The sequence below is a fragment of the Amblyraja radiata genome, chromosome 24, assembly GCF_010909765.2.
Source record: "Amblyraja radiata isolate CabotCenter1 chromosome 24, sAmbRad1.1.pri, whole genome shotgun sequence".
NCBI lineage: Eukaryota > Metazoa > Chordata > Chondrichthyes > Rajiformes > Rajidae > Amblyraja > Amblyraja radiata.
In genome coordinates, this window is record NC_045979.1 from 1,292,540 (window position 1) to 1,311,126 (window position 18,587).

Consider the following 18,587-nt stretch of genomic DNA (forward strand, 5'->3'; position numbering starts at 1 on the left):
GATTATTCTGGGAGAAGTTCGTTTGCATCCCCTGTCCTCGATTCCTCTGCCAACCTCCCCTTTGCTCTTGCTGATAGCCCCATCTTTCTTGTTTTCGTGTTGGACACTCCCTGCTCCAATGACCATACTCGCCACAGCTACAACAGCGGTCTGGTCCCAACGCCCTACTCACTCTACTCACCTGGAGTCCCGCATTCCTGCGTAGAAACATAGAAAATAGCTGCAGGTGGAGGCCATTTGGCCCTTCGAGCCAGCATCACCATTCATTGTGATCATGGCCGATCGTCCCCTATCAATAACCCGTGCCTGCCTTCTCCCCATATCCCTTGACTCCACAAGCCCCAAGAGCTCTATCTAACTCTCTCTTAAATCCATCCAGTGATTTGGCTTCTACTGCCCTCTGTGGCAGGGAATACCATAAATTCACAACTCTCCGGGTGAAAACATTTTTTCTCATCTCAGTCTTACATGACCTCCCCTTTATTCTAAGGCCCCTAGTTCTGTACTCGCCCAACATTGGGAACATTTTTTGTTCTTAGCTTGTCCAGTCCTTCTATAATTTTATATGTTTCTATAAGAACCCCCTCATCCTTCTAAACACCAGTGAATACAAGCCTAGTCTTTTCAATCTTTCCTCATATGACAGTCCCGCCATCCCAGGGATCAATCTCGTGAACCTACGCTGCACTTCCTCAATCACAAGGATGTCCTTCCTCAAATTAGGAGACCACAATTGTGCACAATACTCCAGATGTGGTCTCAACAGAGGCCTATACAACTGCAGAAGAACCTCTTTACTCCTATACTGAAATCCTCTTGTTATGAAGGCCAACATTCCATTAGCTTTCTTCACTGCCTGCTGTACCTGCACGCCAATTTTCAGTGACCGATGTACAAGGACACCCAGGTCTCTGTACCTCCCCCTTACCTAACCTAACCCCATTGAGATAATAATCTGCCCCCTTGCTTTTGCCATCAAAGTGGATAACCTCACATTTATCTATATTATACTGCATCTGCCACGCATCTGCCCACTCACTCAACCTGTCCAGGTCACCCTGCAACCTCCTAACATCCTCTTCACAGTTCACACTGCCACCCAGCTTTGTGTCGTCCGCAAACTTGCTAGTGTTGCTCCTAATTCCCTCTTCCAAATCATTAATATATATGGTAAACAGTTGCGGCCCCAACACCGAGCCTTGTGGCACTCCACTCGCCACTGCCTGCCATTCTGAAAAGGACCCGTTCACTCGTACTCTTTGCTCCGGTCTGCCAACCAATTTTCTATCCATGTCAACACCCTACCCCCAATACCATGTGCTCTAATTTTTGTCACCAGTCTCCCGTGCAGGACCTTATCAAAGGCTTTCTGAAAGTCTAGATACACTACATCCACTGGCACCCCTTCATCCATTTTACTTGTCACATCCTCAAAAAATTCCAGAAGATTAGTCAAGCATGATTTCACTTTCATAAATCCATGTTGACTTGGACTAATCCTTTTACTGCTATCCAAATACCCCATTATTACCTCTTTAATAATTGACTCCAGCATCTTTCCCACCACCGAAGTCAGGCTAACTGGTCTGTAATTCCCCGTTTTCTCTCTCGCTCCTTTTTTGAAAAGTGGGATAACATTAGCTACCCTCCATTCCACAGGAACTGATCCTGAATCTATATTGAACGTTGGAAAATGATCACCAATGCATCCACTATTTCCAGAGCCACCTCCCTGAGGACCCTGGGATGCAGACCATCAGGCCCAGGGGATTTATCATCCTTCAGTCCCATTAGCCTACCCAATACTATTTCTCGCCTAATGAAAATTTCTTTCAGTTCCTCTAGCCCCTTAGATCCTCTGTCCTCCAGTACATCAGGGAGATTGTTTGTGTCTTCCTTAGTGAAGACAGATCCGAAGTACCTATTCAACTCTTCTGCCATTTCCTTGTTGCCCATAATAATTTCACCCGTGTCTGCCTTCAAGGGAACCACATTTGACTGCTACTCTTTTTCCCTTAACATATCTAAAGAAGCTTTTACTGTCCTTTATATTCCTGGCCAGCTTCCCCTCGTACTTCATCTTTTCAGCCCGTATTGCCCGTTTTGTGTCCTTCTGTTGTCCTATGAAAGTTTCCCAATCCTCTGGCTTCCGGCTACTCTTTGCAGTGTTATACATCTTTTCTTTTAGTTTTATTCTATCCCTAACTTCTCTTGTCAGCCACGGTTGCCTCCTACTCCCCTTAGAATCTTTCTTCCTTTTTGGAATGAAATGATCCTGCGTCTTCCGGATTATGCCCAGAAATTCCTGCCATTGCTGTTCCACCGTCATTCCTGCTAGGATCCCTTTCCAGTCTACCTTGGCCAGGTCCCCTCTCATGCCTTCATAGTCCCCATTGTTCAACTGCATCACTGACACTTCCGATTTAACCTTCTCCTTCTCAAATTGCAGATTAAAACTCATCATATTATGATCACTACCTCCAAGCGGTTCCTTTACCTTGAGTTCTCTTACCATATCTGGTTCATTAGACAACACTAAATCCAGAATTGCCTTTTCTCTGGTCGGCTCCATTACAAGCTGCTCTAAGAATCCATCTCGGAGGCATTCTACAAACTCTCTTTCTTGGGGTCCTGAACCAACCTGATTTTCCCAGTCTACCTGCATATTGAAATCCCCCATCACCACAGTGGCATTACCTTTGTTACATGCCAGTTTTAACTCCTGCTGCAACTTACACCCTACATCCGGGCTACTATTTGGGGGTCTGTAGATAACACCAATTAGCTTTTTCTTGCCTTTACAATTCCTCAACTCAATCCCCAGCTGAGCTACCCCCCCTCCTCTGCCCACCTGCCTGTCCTTTCTATAGGATGTATAACCCTGAATATTAAGTTCCCAAGCCCGATCCTCCTGCAGCCATGTCTCAGTAATCCCCACAATGTCGAATCTACCAACCTCTAACTGAGCCTCAAGCTCATCTACTTTGCTTCTTATACTTCGCGCATTCATATACAATACTTTTAATTCCTTACGCATCTCACCTTTCACATCGATCCCTATTACACTTGGCCACACTCTCCTATCCCTTTGTGAGCTTCCTTTCTCATTAATTCTGGGGTCATTAACCATCCCTTTACTCTCTTTCCCTTTAACTCCATCCTCGACTATCCCATTTGACACCCCACCCCCCTTATTCAGAGACCCGGGTTCAAACCTGAACTTGGTTGCTGTCTGCGTGGAGTTTGCACGTTCACCCTGTGACCACGTGGGATTCCTCTGAGTGCCCTATTTTCCTCCTATGTCACAAATACATGGGGATTTGTTGGTTAACTGACCTCCCAAAAGTTGCCCCCAAATATGTAGGGAGTGAATGAAAAAGTGATGGCAGGAACAGGGAGATAGCGGATCTGAGTGTGTAGGTGAGGAGCTGGTGCGGGGGGCAGGGATTTAGATTCTAAACCACTGGGATCTGTTTCGGGGTAAGGGTGAATTGTACAAAAGGGACGGGTGGCACCTTACAGGTGGGGGACCAGCATTCTGGCAGGCAGGTTTGCCACTGCTACATGGGTTTAAACTAAATAGTGGGGGGGGGGGGGTGGGGAGGGAGGGAGGAGACAAATTGGAAATACAAGGATGGAGTTAAAGGGAAAGAGAGTATAGGAAAAGTTAAGAATGACACAAGAATTAACGGGGCAGAAAGCTCGTAAAGGGATAGGAGAGTATGGCCGTGAAATAGAAATTGATGTGAAAGGCGAGGTAATGGATTAAAAGTATTATATATGAATGCACAAAATATTAGAAATAAAATGGATGAGCTTGAGGCTCAGTTACAAATTGGCAAGTATGATGTTGTGGGAATTACAGAGACATGGCTGCAAGAGGGCCAGGGCTGGGAACTGAATATTCAAGGGTATACCTCCTATCGAAAAGACAGACGGGGATGGGCAGAGGGGCAGAGGGGCAGAGGGGCAGAGGGGCAGAGGGGTAGAGGGGTAGAGGGGCAGAGGGGCAGAGGGGTAGAGGGGTAGAGGGGTAGAGGGGTAGAGGGGCAGAGGGGTAGAGGGGCAGAGGGGTAGAGGGGCAGAGGGGCAGAGGGGCAGAGGGGCAGAGGGGCAGAGGGGCAGAGGGGTAGAGGGGCAGAGGGGCAGAGGGGCAGAGGGGCAGAGGGGTAGAGGGGCAGAGGGGCAGAGGGGCAGAGGGGTAGAGGGGCAGAGGGGCAGAGGGGTAGAGGAGCAGAGGGGCAGAGGGGCAGAGGGGCAGAGGGGCAGAGGGGCAGAGGGGCAGAGGGGCAGAGGGGGTGGGGCAGAGGGGCAGAGGGGCAGAGGGGTGGGTGGGGCAGAGGGGCAGAGGGGTAGAGGGGTAGAGGGGCAGAGGGGCAGAGGGGCAGAGGGGTAGAGGGGCAGAGGGGAAGAGGGGCAGAGGGGCAGAGGGGGTGGGGCAGAGGGGAAGAGGGGCAGAGGGGTAGAGGGGCAGAGGGGTAGAGGGGTAGAGGGGCAGAGGGGTAGAGGGGCAGAGGGGCAGAGGGGCAGAGGGGCAGAGGAGCAGAGGGGTAGAGGGGCAGAGGGGTAGAGGGGTAGAGGGGCAGAGGGGTAGAGGGGTAGAGGGGCAGAGGGGTAGAGGGGTAGAGGGGCAGAGGGGTAGAGGGGGTGGGGCAGAGGGGCAGAGGGGGTGGGGCAGAGGGGCAGAGGGGCAGAGGGGCAGAGGGGCAGAGGGGCAGAGGGGCAGAGGGGCAGATGAGCAGAGGGGTAGAGGGGGTGGGGCAGAGGGGCAGAGGGGCAGAGGGGCAGAGGGGCAGAGGAGCAGAGGGGTAGAGGGGGTGGGGTAGCTCTGTTGGTAAGGAATGAAATTCAGTCGCTTGCGAGGGGTGACATAGAATCAGGAGATGTAGAGTCAGTATGGATAGAGCTGAGGAATTGTAGGGGTAAAAAGACCCTAATGGGAGTTATCTACAGGCTCCCAAACAGTAGCCTGCTTATAGGGTGCAAGTTGAATCAAGAGTTAAAATTGGCATGTCGTAAAGGTAATGCTATGCTGGTTATGGGAGATTTCAACATGCAGGTAGACTGGGAAAATCAGGTTGGTGCTGGACCCCAAGAAAGGGAGTTTGTGGAGTGCCACCGAGATGGATTCTTAGAGCAGCTTATACTGGAGTTTACCAGGGAGAAGGCAATTCTGGATTCAGTGTTGTGTAATGAACTGAATTTGATAAGGGGACTCGAGGTAAAGGAGCCATTAGGAAGTAGTGACCATAATATGATAATTTTTAATCTACAATTTGAGAGGGAGAAGGGAAAATCGGAAGTGTCAGTATTACAGTTGAGCAAAGGGGGCTATGGAGCCACGAGGGAAGAGCTGGCCAAAGTTGACTGGAAAGAGACCCCAGCAGAGATGACAGTGGAACAACAATGGCAGGTATTTGTGGGAATAATACAGGATCACTTCATTCCAAAGAGGAAGAAAGATTCCAAGGGGAATAAGGGGCGACCGTGGCTGACAAGGGAAGTCAAGGACAGTATAAAAATAAAAGAGAAGTATAACATAGCAAAGATGAGCGGGAAGCCAGAGGATTGGGAAACTTTTAAAGAGCAACACAAGATAACTAAAAAGGCAATATGGGGAGAAAAGATGAGGTACGAAGGTAAGCTAGCCAAGAATATAAAGGATAGTAAAAGCTTCTTTAAGTATGTAAAGCGGAAAAAATTAGTTCAGTCCAAAGTTGGACCCTTGAAGACAGAAACAGGTGAATTTATTATAGGGAACAAGGAAATGGCTGACGAGTTGAACAGATACTTTGGATCTGTCTTCACTAAGGAAGACACAAAAAATCTCCCAGATGTACTATTGGCCAGAGGACCTAGGATGACGGAAGAACTGAAGGAAATTCACATTAGGCAGGAAATGGTGTTGGGTAGACTGATGGGACTGAAGGCTGATAAATCCCCAGGGCTTGATGGTCTGCATCCCAGGGTACTAAAGGAAGTGGATCTAGAATTTGTGGACGCATTGGTGATTATTTTCCAATGTTCTATAGATCAGGATCAGTTCCAGTGGATTGGAGGGTAGCTAATGTTATCACACTTTTTAAGAAACGAGAGAGAGAGAAAACAGGGAATTATAGACTAGTTAGCCTGACATCCGTGGTGGGGAAGATGCTGGAGTCAATTATAAACGATGAAATAGATGGATTGCAGTGACAGGATCGGTCTGAGTCAGCATGGATTTACAAAGGGGAAATCATGCTTGAGTAATCTTCTGGAATTTTTTGAGGATGTAACTAGGGAAATGGACAAGTGGATGTAATGTACCTGGACTTTCAGAAAGCCATTGATAAGGTCCAACATAGGAGATTAGTGGACTAAATTAGAGCACATGGTATTAGGGGTAGGATACTGACATGGATAGAAAATTGGTTGGCAGACAGGTAACAAAGAGAATAGCGTAGTGCAGCGTAAGTTCACAAGGTTAATTCCCAGGATGGCGGGACTGTCATATGTTGAAAGAATGGAGCGACTGGACTTGTATACTCTGGAATTTAGAAGGATGAGAGGGTCTTATTGAAACATAAGATTATTAAGGGATTGGACACGCTAGAGGTAGGAAACATGTTCCCGATATTGGGGGAATCCAGAACCAAGGGCCACAGTTTAAGAATAAGGGGTAAGCCATTTAGAACGGAGATGAGGAAGAACTTTTTCACCCAGAGAGTTGTGAATTCTGCCATGCTTTCAGGAGAGAGTTAGATAGAGCTCTTAAAGATTGTCAAAGGATATGGGGAGAAGGCAGGAACGGGGTACTATATACAATACAATACAATACAATTCAATTTATTGTCATTTGGACCCCTTGAGGTCCAAACAAAATGTCGTTTCTGCAGCCATACATTACAAACAAATAGACCCAAGACACAACATAATTTACATAAACATCCATCACATTGCTGCGCCAAAAAAACTTATCTCTCCACTGCACTCTCCCCCCCGATGTCAGAGTCAAAGTCAAAGCCCCCGGCGGGCGATGGCGAATTGTCCCGCGGCCATTAAAGCCACGCCGGGTGATGCAAGGTCGCACACCGGGTTCTAGATGTTAGAGCCCCCGGCGCGCACTCGCAGAGACCCGCAGCCATTCCAAGCCGCGCGGGGCGGTGCTGTAAGGCCCCGCTCCAGGAGCTCTTCAACCCCGCAACTCGGGCGGGAGAAGTCGCCGTTGCGGAAGCCCCGAAAAGCGGTCTCCCTCCAGGGACCCGCGGGCTCCCGGTGCCGCCGCCCGCCAGACCCGCAGTTGCAGCCTCCGAATCTCCGGAGGTCGGGCCGCAGCAGCGTCCACCACAGCTCCACCCGCTCTGGACTCGGCCAGCTCCGCGACGGTGAGGTGGTAGTCGGCACCACAGCCCCCGGTCTTCCTGTTGGAGGCCGCTCCTCGTTGCAGCCCCAACGACAACGGAGACCCGACAAAGAAAAGGTTGGGTCTCCCGTGCAGGGAGAGATTTAAAAGTTACCCCCTCCTCCCCCACACCACCCCCACCCCCCCCACACACATACCCCAACAAAAAATAACAAAAACTACATAAAAACATAGACATAAAATAATAAAAACGCAGACGGACTGCAGAGGCCGCTGCTGACGAAAGTCGCGCCGCCCACCGAACTGATTGTGGATGATCAGCCATGATCACATTGAATGGCTGTGCTGGCTCAAAAGGGCCGAATGGCCGACTCCTGCACCTATTGTCTATTGTCTATTCTCTATAACATAGAACAAGTATGAATGGGTGATTGATGATCAGAGTGGATTCGGTGGGCTAAAGGGCCTCTTTCAACGTTGTGTCTTTAAAACATAGAGGTTCTTACAATGTCCTTGGATACAATGGATGAGGTCCTCAAGATTTATCCCTCTTTTTGTGCCTTAAGACCGTCTGCACCTCTTTGTTGTAATGTGAATTTGTTCTAATACATCACTCCTCATTTCCCTTAATTCCTTAGCTTCTTTCCTTCTCCATGATAAATATTAATTTAACAGGTTGCCCTTCTCAAAGCTTTTCCCTTTGAGAATAGGGAAGATTCAAACAAGAGGACATGACTTCAGAATTAAGGGACAGAAGTTTAGGGGTAATATGAGGGGGAACTTCTTTACTCAGAGAGTGGTTGCGGTGTGGAATGAGCTTCCAGTGGAAGTGGTGGAGGCAGGTTCGTTGGTATCATTTAAAAATAAATTGGATAGGCATATGGATGAGAAGGGAATGGAGGGTTATGGTATGAGTGCAGGCAGGTGGGACTGAGGGAAAAAAGTTGTTCGGCACGGACTTGTAGGGCCGAGATGGCCTGTTTCCGTGCTGTAATTGTTATATGGTTATATGGTTATATCTCCTGTGGCTCCACACTCATGTCTGTATGGAACCTTAAGGGGCCCGATGTTCTCCCTAGTTACTGTTCAGCTTTTAATAAAGATTTGAGAATTAAGGGACAGAAGTTTAGGGGTAACATGAGGGGGAACTTCATTACTCAGAGAGTGGTAGCTGTGTGGAATGAGCTTCCAGTGGAAGTGGTGGAGGCAGGTTCGATTTTATAATTTAAAAATAAATTGGATAGGTATATGGACGGGAAAGGAATGGAGGGTTATGGTCTGAGTGCAGGTAGATGGGACTAGGTGAGAGTAAGTGTTCAGCACGGACTTGAAGGGCCGAGATGGCCTGTTTCCGTGCTGTAATTGTTATATGGTTATATAGAATCTGAGTGGCACGATGGTGCGTTGGTAGAGCTGCTGCGTTTATAGTGCCAGAGTCCCGGCTTCACTCCCGACTACAGGTGCTGTCTTTACCAAGTTTCAACGTTCTTCCTGTAACCACATGGGTGATCTCCGAGATCTTTGGTTTCCTCCCACAATCCAAAGATGTACAGGCATTAGCTTGGTATAATTGTAAATGGTCCCTATTGTGTGTAGGAGAGTGTTAAAGTGCAGGGATCACCGGTCGGGGCGGACTCGATGGGCCGAAGGGCCTGTTTCCGTGCTGTATTTCGAGACTAAAGTAAACTAAATCTCTTTGGGTTCTCCTTTACCTTATCTGTCAAAGCCTTGTCATCTTTTAACCTCCTGATTATCCTTTTAAATGTGCTCCTACATCCCTTATACCCCTCAAGGGATTTGCTTGATCCAAGCCTTTATACCTGACACAGCTGTTCTTTATGCTGACTGGAAACTCAATATCCCTCATCAACCAGGTTTCTCGAAACCCACAGGCCTTGCCTTTCACTAATAAGAAGCAGTCCTGAACTCTCTATTAACCACATTTAAAAGCCTCCCACTTGCCAGGCATTCTTTCATCTACAAACAGCTTCCCCACGCAACAGTTCCTGTACAACACTTTCAAAATTTGACTTGTCCCAGTTTCAGACTTCCACTTGTGGACCAGTCCTATCTTTTTCCATAACTATTTAAAAATCATTAGAATTATAGTGCTTGTCCCCACTGACACTCAGTCACTTGCCCAGCCTCATTTCCTAATAGGATTGTTATGAAAGAACAGAGTTAGATGCCCTGTCTGTTTAGGCATCTATTTAATGCTTGCGAACACGTTCCTGGACAAAGTTACCAACTTCCTCTCCATCCAAGCCCTCTGTACTGTGGCTGTCCCAGTCACTATCAGGGAGGGTGGAATGATACTATTACAAGCCTGTTATCTTACAGCTATCTGCAATCTCCATTTGTCCTTCCAGCTGTCAAATGGGAGGCCTGTCATATTCCCATCCAAGTACCAATCACATCCTGAGTTCACCGACCTTTACCTGTCAGGTTTCTTGCATTCCTCCCTTCCTGTCTCCCCATTCCCCTCTACCTCTCATAGCATCCAGGGTTATTTCTCATCATATATAACCATATAGAATAACCATCTATAACCATATATAACCATCTGGACTTTCAGAAGGCTTTCGACAAGGTCCCACATAAGAGATTAGTATGCAAACTTAAAGCACACGGTATTGGGGGTTCAGTATTGATGTGGATAGAGAACTGGCTGGCAGACAGGAAGCAAAGAGTAGGGGTAAACGGGTCCTTTTCACAATGGCAGGCAGTGACTAGTGGGGTACCGCAAGGCTCAGTGCTGGGACCCCAGCTATTTACAATATATATTAATGATTTGGACGAGGGAATTGAATGCAACATCTCCAAGTTTGCGGATGACACTAAGCTGGGGGGCAGTGTTAGCTGTGAGGAGGATGCTAGGAGGCTGCAAGGTGACTTGGATAGGCTGGGTGAGTGGGCAAATGCATGGCAGATGCAGTATCATGTGGATAAATGTGAGGTTATCCACTTTGGTGGCAAAAACAGGAAAGATTTTCAGACCTATTATATGAATGGTAGCCGATTAGGAAAAGGGGAGATGCAACGAGACATGGGTGTCATGGTACACCAGTCATTAAAAGTAGGCATGCAGGTGCAGCAGGCAGTGAAGAAAGCGAATGGTATGTTAGCATTCATAGCAAAAGGATTTGAGTATAGGAGCAGGGAGTTTCTACTGCAGTTGTACAGGGTCTTGGTGAGACCACACCTGGAGTAGTGCATACAGTTTTGGTCTCCTAATCTGAGGAAATACATTCTTGCCGTAGAGGGAGTACAGAGAAGGTTCACCAGACTGATTCCTGGGATGTCAGGACTTTCATATGAAGAAAGATTGGGAAGACTCAGCTTGTACTCGCTAGAATTTAGAAGTTTGAGGGGGGATCTTATAGAAACTTACAAAATTCTTAAGGGGTTGGACAGGCTAGATGCAGGAAGATTGTTCCCGATGTTGGGGAAGTCCAGAACAAGGGGTCACAATTTAAGGATAAGGGGGAAATCTTTTAGGACCGAGATGAGGAAAACATTTTTCACACAGAGAGTGGTGAATCTCTGGAATTCTCTGCTACAGAAGGTAGTTGAGGCCAGTTCATTGGCTATATTTAAGAGGGAGTTAGATGTGGCCCTTGTGGCTAAATAGATCAGGGGGTATGGAGAGAAGGCAGGTACAGGATACTGAGTTGGATGATCAGCCATGATCATATTGAATGGCGGTGCAGGCTCGAAGCGCCGAATGGCCTATTCCTGCACCTATTTTCTATGTTTCTATATAACAATTACAGCACGGAAACAGGCCATCTCGGCCCTTCTAGTCCGTGCCGAACACTTACTCTCACCTAGTCCCATCTACCTGCATGCAGACCATAACCCTCCATTCCTTTCCCATCCATATACCTATCCAATTTATTTTTAAATGATAAAATCGAACCTGCCTGCACTGGAAGCTCATTCCACACAGCTACCACTCTCTGAGTAAAGAAGTTCCCCCTTATGTTAGCCCTAAACTTTTGTTCCTTAATTCTCAAATCATGTCCTCTTGTTTGAATCTTCCCTACTCTCAATGGAAAAAGCTTATCCACATCAACTCTGTCTATCCCTCTCATAATTTTAAAGACGTCTATCAAGTCTCCCCTCAAACTTCTGCGTTCCAAAGAATAAAGACCTATCTTATTCAACCTTTCTCTGTAACTTAGGTGCTGAAACCCAGGCAACATTCTAGTAAATCTCCTCTGTACTCTCTCTATTTTGGTGACATCTTTCCTATAATTTGGCGACCAAAATTGTACACCATACTCCAGAATTGGCCTCACCAATGCCTTGTACAATTTTAACATTACATCCCAACTTCTATACTCAATGCTCCGATTTATAAAGGCTAGCATACCAAAAGCTTTCTTTGCCACCCTATCTACATGAGATTCCACCTTCAGGGAACTATGCAGTGTTATTCCTAGATCCCTCTGTTCAACTGCATTCCTCAATTCGCTACCATTTACCATGTACGTCCTATTTTGATTTGTCCTGCCGAGATGTAGCACCTCACACTTATCAGCATTAAACTCCATCTGCCATCTTTCAGCCCACTCTTCCAAATGGCCTAAATCTCTCTGTAGACTTTGAAAATCTACTTCATTATCCACAACACCACCTATCTTAGTATCATCTGCATACTTACTAATCCAATTTACCACACCATCATCCAGATCATTGATGTACATGACAAACAACAGTGGACCCAACACAGATCCCTGAGGCACCCCACTAGTCACCGGCCTCCAACCTGACAAACAGTTATCCACCATTACTCTCTGGCATCTCCCATTCAGCGCCGACCTGTAGGGGGTATGGCTGCCTAGCCTGCAGCTGTCTGTTTTTCATTTCTTTTTTTCTTATTTTTAGTTAGTTTAGTGTTTTGTTTTTAAGGAGTTCTAGCTTTTTTATGTGTGGGGAGGGGGGAAGGGGGAAACTAATTTTCAAGGTCCCTACCTGGTCAGAGATGCAGCTTTTCTCCGGGCTGCACTTTAGACCCGTCCTCGCGGCCTACCAGCGGGCCTGGAGCGGCATTTCCTGAGGGGACCGCCCGGAGCCTCGGCATCGGCATCGACATTGGCGGCGGCGACACCGGCATCGGCGGCGGCGGCACCGACACTATTGAATCCATCTTGCTACTCCACTATTAATACCCAACAATTGAACCTTCTTAACCAACCTTCCATGTGGAACATTGTCAAAGGCCTTACTGAAGTCCATATAGACAACATCCACTGCTTTACCCTCATCAATATCCCTAGTAACCTCTTCAAAAAATTCAAGAAGATTAGTCAAACATGACCTTCCATGCACAAATCCATGTTGACTGTTCCTAATCAGACCCTGTTTATCCAGATGATTATATATATATTATCTCCAAGTATCCTTTCCATTAATTTGCCCACCACTGACATCAAACTAACAGGTCTATAATTGCTAGGTTTACTCTTAGAACCCTTTTTAAACAATGGAACAACATGCGTAGTACGCCAATCCTCCGGCACCATTCCCATTTCTAATGACACTTGAAATATTTCTGTCATAGCCCCTGCTATTTCTACACTAACTTCCCTCAATGACCTAGGGAATATCTTGTCAGGACCTGGAGACTTATCCACTTTTATATTTTTCAAAAATGTCATTACTTCCTCTTCTTTGATCCCCATAGCTACTCTACTTGTTTCCCTTACCTCACATAATTCAATATCCTACTCCTTGGTGAATACCGAAGAAAAGAAATTGTTCAATATCTCCCCCATCTCTTTTGGCTCTGCAGATAGTTGTCCACTCTGACTCTCTAATGGACCAATTTTATCCCTCGTTATCCTTTTGCTGTTAATATAGCTGTAGAAACCTTTTGGATTTACTTTCACCTTACTTGCCAAAGCAACCTCATATCTTTTAGCTTTTCTAATTTCTTTCTTAAGATTCTTTTTACATTCTTTATACTCCTTAAGCACCTCATTTACTCCATGCTGCCTATAATTATTGTAGATCTCTCTCTTTTTCCGGACCGTGTCCATTTTCCCTTGAAAACCATGGCTCTTTCCAATTATTACTCTTTCCTTTCAACCGAACAGGGACATAAAGATTCTGTACTCTTAAAATTTCACCTTGTTGGTGAAAATCTCATGCAGGTCTCTATACATAATGAGAAGGTGCACAAGTATTCGGTGTTAGAAGATGAAAAAATCCCATTCACATTTCCTGTCTCTCCATTGATCCCTAGGGCTAGTTGGGAATTGATACAGGACGCAAAGGAAGAGATAGCTTGGATAGACACAAAAAGCTGGACTAACTCTATGGGTCAGGCAGCACCTCTAGAGGAAAGAAATAGGTGACATTTCAGGTCGAGACCCTTCTTCAGACATAAGGGTCTGGACCCGAAATATCACCGATTCCTTTCCTCCAGAAGTGCTGCCTGACCCACAGAGTTACTCCAGCTTTTTGTGGCTAACTTTGGTGTAAACCAGCACCTACAGTTCCTTCCTACAGAGCTAGTTTAGACTCTGGTTGAGATTTTTAAGTGTTCGCAAGTCACAGGTGAGTTACCAGATGACTGGAGGCTGGCAAACCTGGTTCACTTTTCAAGAAGGCAGCAGGTATTTACAAACCAATGAGCCTCACATCAGTCGTGGAGTCGTCATAGTCATGTAGCGTGGAAACAGGCACTTCAGCCCAATTTGCCCACTCCAACCAATATGCCCCATCCACACTAGTCCCACCCGCCCGCTCTTGGCCCATAACCGTCTAAACCTATCCTATTCATGTACTTGTCCAAATGTCTCTTAAACATTGTGATACTACCTGCCTCATCCACCTCCTCCAGCAGTGTGTTCCATATACCTACTACCTTCTGTGTAATAAAGCTGTCTGCAGCTTCCTATTAAATCTTTCCCCCTTCACCTTAAACCTATATCCTCTCATTCTTGATTCCCCAACTCTGGGTAAAAGACTCCGTGAATTTACCATATCTATTCCTCTCATAATCTTATTCAACCCCATAAGATTACGCTCATCCTCCTGCGCTCCAAGGAATAAAATCATAGCCTCGAGTCCTGGCAATATCCTCGTAAATCTTCTCTGCCTCAACCATCCCTCTTATCTCTCAGAATACTCTCGAGTATCCTTCCGATCACAGAATCTTACCAGCTTCGCGACATCTTTCCTATAATAGGGTGATTAAAACTGAACACATTACTCTAAATGTGGTCTTACCGATGTCTGTAACATGGCCTCCCAACTTGTATACTCAATACTCTGAAGGATGAAAGCCTTCTTGACCATCCTATCTACCTGTGATGCCAGTTTCGAGGAACTCTGTCCCTGCACACCTACATCGCTCTGCTCAACAACACATCCCAGAGCCCTGCCATTCACTGTGTAGGTCCTGTCCTGGTTAGCCTTCCAAAAATGCAACATCTCATATTTCTCTGTATTAAATGCCATCAACCATTCCTCAGCCCACCTGGCCAATCAATCAAGATCCTGCTGCAATTTATCACAACCACCCATATTAGTGTCATCTGCAAACTTACATGCCTAGTACATTCTCATCAGATCATTGATATAGATGAAAATCAGCAATGGGCTCAGCTCAGAAACCTGAGGCACACCACTAATCACAGGCCTCCAGTCCAAGAAGCAACCTTTGTTTCCTGCTGTGACACCAATTTTCTATCCAATCGGCTATCGCTACTTGGATCCCGTGCTCTCACCACCCACACAACCGTGTCAAATTATAGCTCTTGCTTCATCAACCCTTCTTGGTCTCCAAAAATACTCCATCAGATTCACGAGACATGATCTCCCAGTTACAAAACTGTGCTAACTATCCCTCAACAATCCCTCTTATCCCTCAGAATACTCTCGAGTATCCTTCTCATCATAGAACCTTGGCTCACTGGCTTGAAGGTCCCGGGCTTTTCTCTGAAGCCCTTCTTAATTAGAGGCACAACATTTGCCACCCTCGAGTTTTACAGCACCTCATCCGTATTTAACGATGGGCACCTGCAATTTCCTCCCTAGCTTCCCACAGTGTTCTTGGATATATCTGTACTTTAGAGGTACAGCTTAAAAACAGGCCTTTCAACCCACCGAGTCCAAGCCAACCAGCGATCAGTCTCTACACGAGCACTAGGAACAATTTACAATTTCTAAATTCCAATTAACCTACTAACCTGTACATCTTTGGAGCGCAGGAAGAAACCTGGAGAAACCCCCCGTGGTCACAGGGAAAACAGTACAAACAGTACCTAGAGTCAGGATCAAACCCGGGTCTCTGGTGCTGTAAGGCAGCAGCTCTATTGCTGCATCACCGTGCCACCTGATCTGTTGAGACACAGGTGATTTGTCCACCTTCATACGTGTTTGCACCTTCACCACCTCCAGTAGAGAAAAGTTATTGGAAACGTTTCTGAGGGACAGGATTCATGACTACTTGGAAAGGCAAGGACTAGACTTAGCTAACGTGTTTATGACAAAGGTGGGTCCCAACTGACCAAGCTGATTACATAAGGTATTGATCAGGGCACCTGCCCACTATGTTACAGGAGCACTTTGTGAACTTTTTTAACTTCAGTAAAGCATTTGACAAGCTCCCATATGGAACACTAGTTCAAAAGATTACAGACCTTTGGATCCAATTACAGTTGGTACTTAGCTAACGGAGGCAGTGGATAATGGTAGAGGGCTTTCCATAGTGTTCTGGGATACACTTGATTGTTATCCTCCTCTGTGTGTTTACGGTTTGTCTTTAGGTAATGTGGACATGTCCCAGTGCATCACAGTTCTCTTTCCTGAGTTCCCTTGTCTGGCTCTGACCCATCGCGAGCAGTTCTTCCACACAACTGGCAAGGAAGCACTCCTGGTTGCAGTTTAGAAAGTCCACCTTGTATCCTCCATTCACAGTGAGGCAATCCCAATTAATATAGAGTAATTTAATTCCCCTACTATAATATTATGGCTATGAAACATCACTTGATCTACATCTGCACCCTGGGAGTGTGTGACAGGACAGTGTAGAGGGAGCTTCACTCTGCATCTGACCCGTGTCCTAGTAGTGTGTGATGGGATAATTTTGAGTGAGCATCACTCCACATGCCCTGGGACAACCTTCACTCTGTGCCTAATCCATGCACCAGGAGTGTGTGATGGGACAGTGTAGAGGAAGCTTCACACTGTGTCTGACCTGTGCCATGACTGCCCACGTTAACAGAATTTCATACCTTGGTATTTCGATGGATGGAACTTTCAAGGTGGGGGTCGTTGTGTCGTTGCCTGCATTGCTGGAGAGTTTTGTCCTGTCCTCTCTCTCTGTTGTGTACAATCTCTGTCGCTCAGCCTCTCCGCAGTTCATTCCCCCTCCTGAGAACAGCTGACTTTCAGCGCCCTGTGCCAGAGCTCTGGGAGGAGGGCTTGGCCTCAGTGCGGAGTGGGCACAGAGGCTGCAGGCGTGGACTCGGAACTGGCAGTGCCAGCTCCTGCAGGGGCACAGGCGAGTGATAGAGGGCAACAGAGAGACAGAGGGGGTGTGTCAGAGCTGCTAAGGGAATGGACCAGGGAAAGAAAGAGCATGAGAGAAGCAAGAGAGAGAGAGGGAGAAAGAGAGCAACTGGGAGAAGACAGTGAGAGACAGACAGAGACAGGGAGCGTGGGGAGCAAGCAAGGAAGAGAGAGAGCAAGAGATCTTGGTGTAGCGGGAAAGATAGAGAGATAAACACAAAGTAAGAGGAGAGACAGAACAGCGGAGGCAGTGTGTTGAAAGAGAGAGAGTATGATACAGAGAGAGAGACGGTGAGGGGTGAGAAAGGGAGAGAACCAAGTGAGATTGAAAGGTGAAGAGAGTGAAAGATAGTTACAGAGAGAGGGAAGAAGAGAGAGATTGACTGACTGAGAGAGTGATTGAGGGATGATGAGAGAGGGAGAGAAAGAGATATGGGTGGGAGAGGGAGATAGGGATGTTAAATATAGGGAGGAAGATACATCGAGGAGGAGGAGAGCATGAGGAGAGATGATGGCAGAGGTAGATAGGTAGAGAGAAATGGGGTGAGAAGGAGAAAAAGAAAGACAGAGAAATGTGGGAGATAGAGAAACGAGGTGACTAAGAAAGAGGGCGAGAGAGGCAAATGGGAGAGAGATTGAAGACAGAGCAATTGGGGAGAAAGATTGGGGGTGAAAGAGAGATTGGGGAGAGAGATTGGGGAGAGAGAGAGTGGGGAGACAGATTGCAAAGGGACGGGAGTGCTGGTGCAGGATTCCCAAAAAGTTAATCTGCAAGTCGAATTGGTAGTAAAGAAAGCAAATTCAATGCTAGCATTTATTTCAAGAGGGCGTATACAAAAACAGGGATGTAATGTTGAGGCTCCAAAAGGCACTGGTAAGGCTGCATTTGGAATATTGTGAGCAATTTTGGGCACCATATCTGAGGAAGGATGTGCTGGCTCTGGAGAGGGTCCAGAGGAGGTTTACAAGAATTATCCCAAGAATGAGTAGGTTAACCTATGATGAGCATTTGTCAGCACTGGGCCCGTACTCACTGGAATTTAGAAGAATGAGTCTATCCTGTCTATGCTCTCATAGAAACATGGTGAAATGCAGAGATAGACAGATTCTTCATAAGTACAGGTATCAGGGGTTATGGGGAGAAGGCAGGAGAATGGAGTTAGGAGGGAGAGATAGATCAGCCATGATTGAACGGCGGATTATTGATGGGCCACATGACCTATTACTACTCATATCCCTTATGACTATGACAGATTGGGACGAGAGAGATTGGAGAGAAAGAGATTGAGGAAAGTGGGATAGATTGTGGAGAGAGAGAGGTTGGGGAGAAATAATGAGAGATTATGAGAGCATTTGGCCCATCAGGTTTACTTCACCATTCATTACATAGATACATAGAAAATTGGTGCAGGAGTAGGCCATTCAGCCCTTCAAGCTAGCACCGCCATTCAATATGTTCATGGCTAACCATCCAAATGTAATACCCCATTCCTGCTTTTCCCCTATATCCCTTGATTCCTTTTGCCCTCAGAGCTAAATCTAACTCTCTCTGGAAAGCATCTAGTGAATTAGCCTCCACTGCCTTCTGTGGCAGAGAATTCTACGAATTCTCAACTCTCTGGGAGAAAAAGTCCTAAATGGCTGTTGATTCCGGATCTAATATTCTCTCCCTAGTTTGTGTCAGTAAACCACTGAGTCAAACACTGGAGTCCAAACCCTT

The 18,587-nt window shown here is 46.5% G+C and overlaps 1 protein-coding gene across 1 annotated transcript in view; it reads right to left on the minus strand.

Moving 5' to 3' along the window:
• LOC116986682 (ATP-sensitive inward rectifier potassium channel 10-like) overlaps positions 1-16,776 on the minus strand; it is a 51,688-nt gene extending 34,912 nt beyond the window's left edge. The window contains exon 1 of the mRNA XM_033042250.1: positions 16,591-16,776. The gene's annotated coding sequence lies outside the window, so the exon portion shown is untranslated. The remainder of the gene's footprint in view (positions 1-16,590) is intronic.
• Between the last annotated feature and the right edge of the window lie 1,811 nt (positions 16,777-18,587).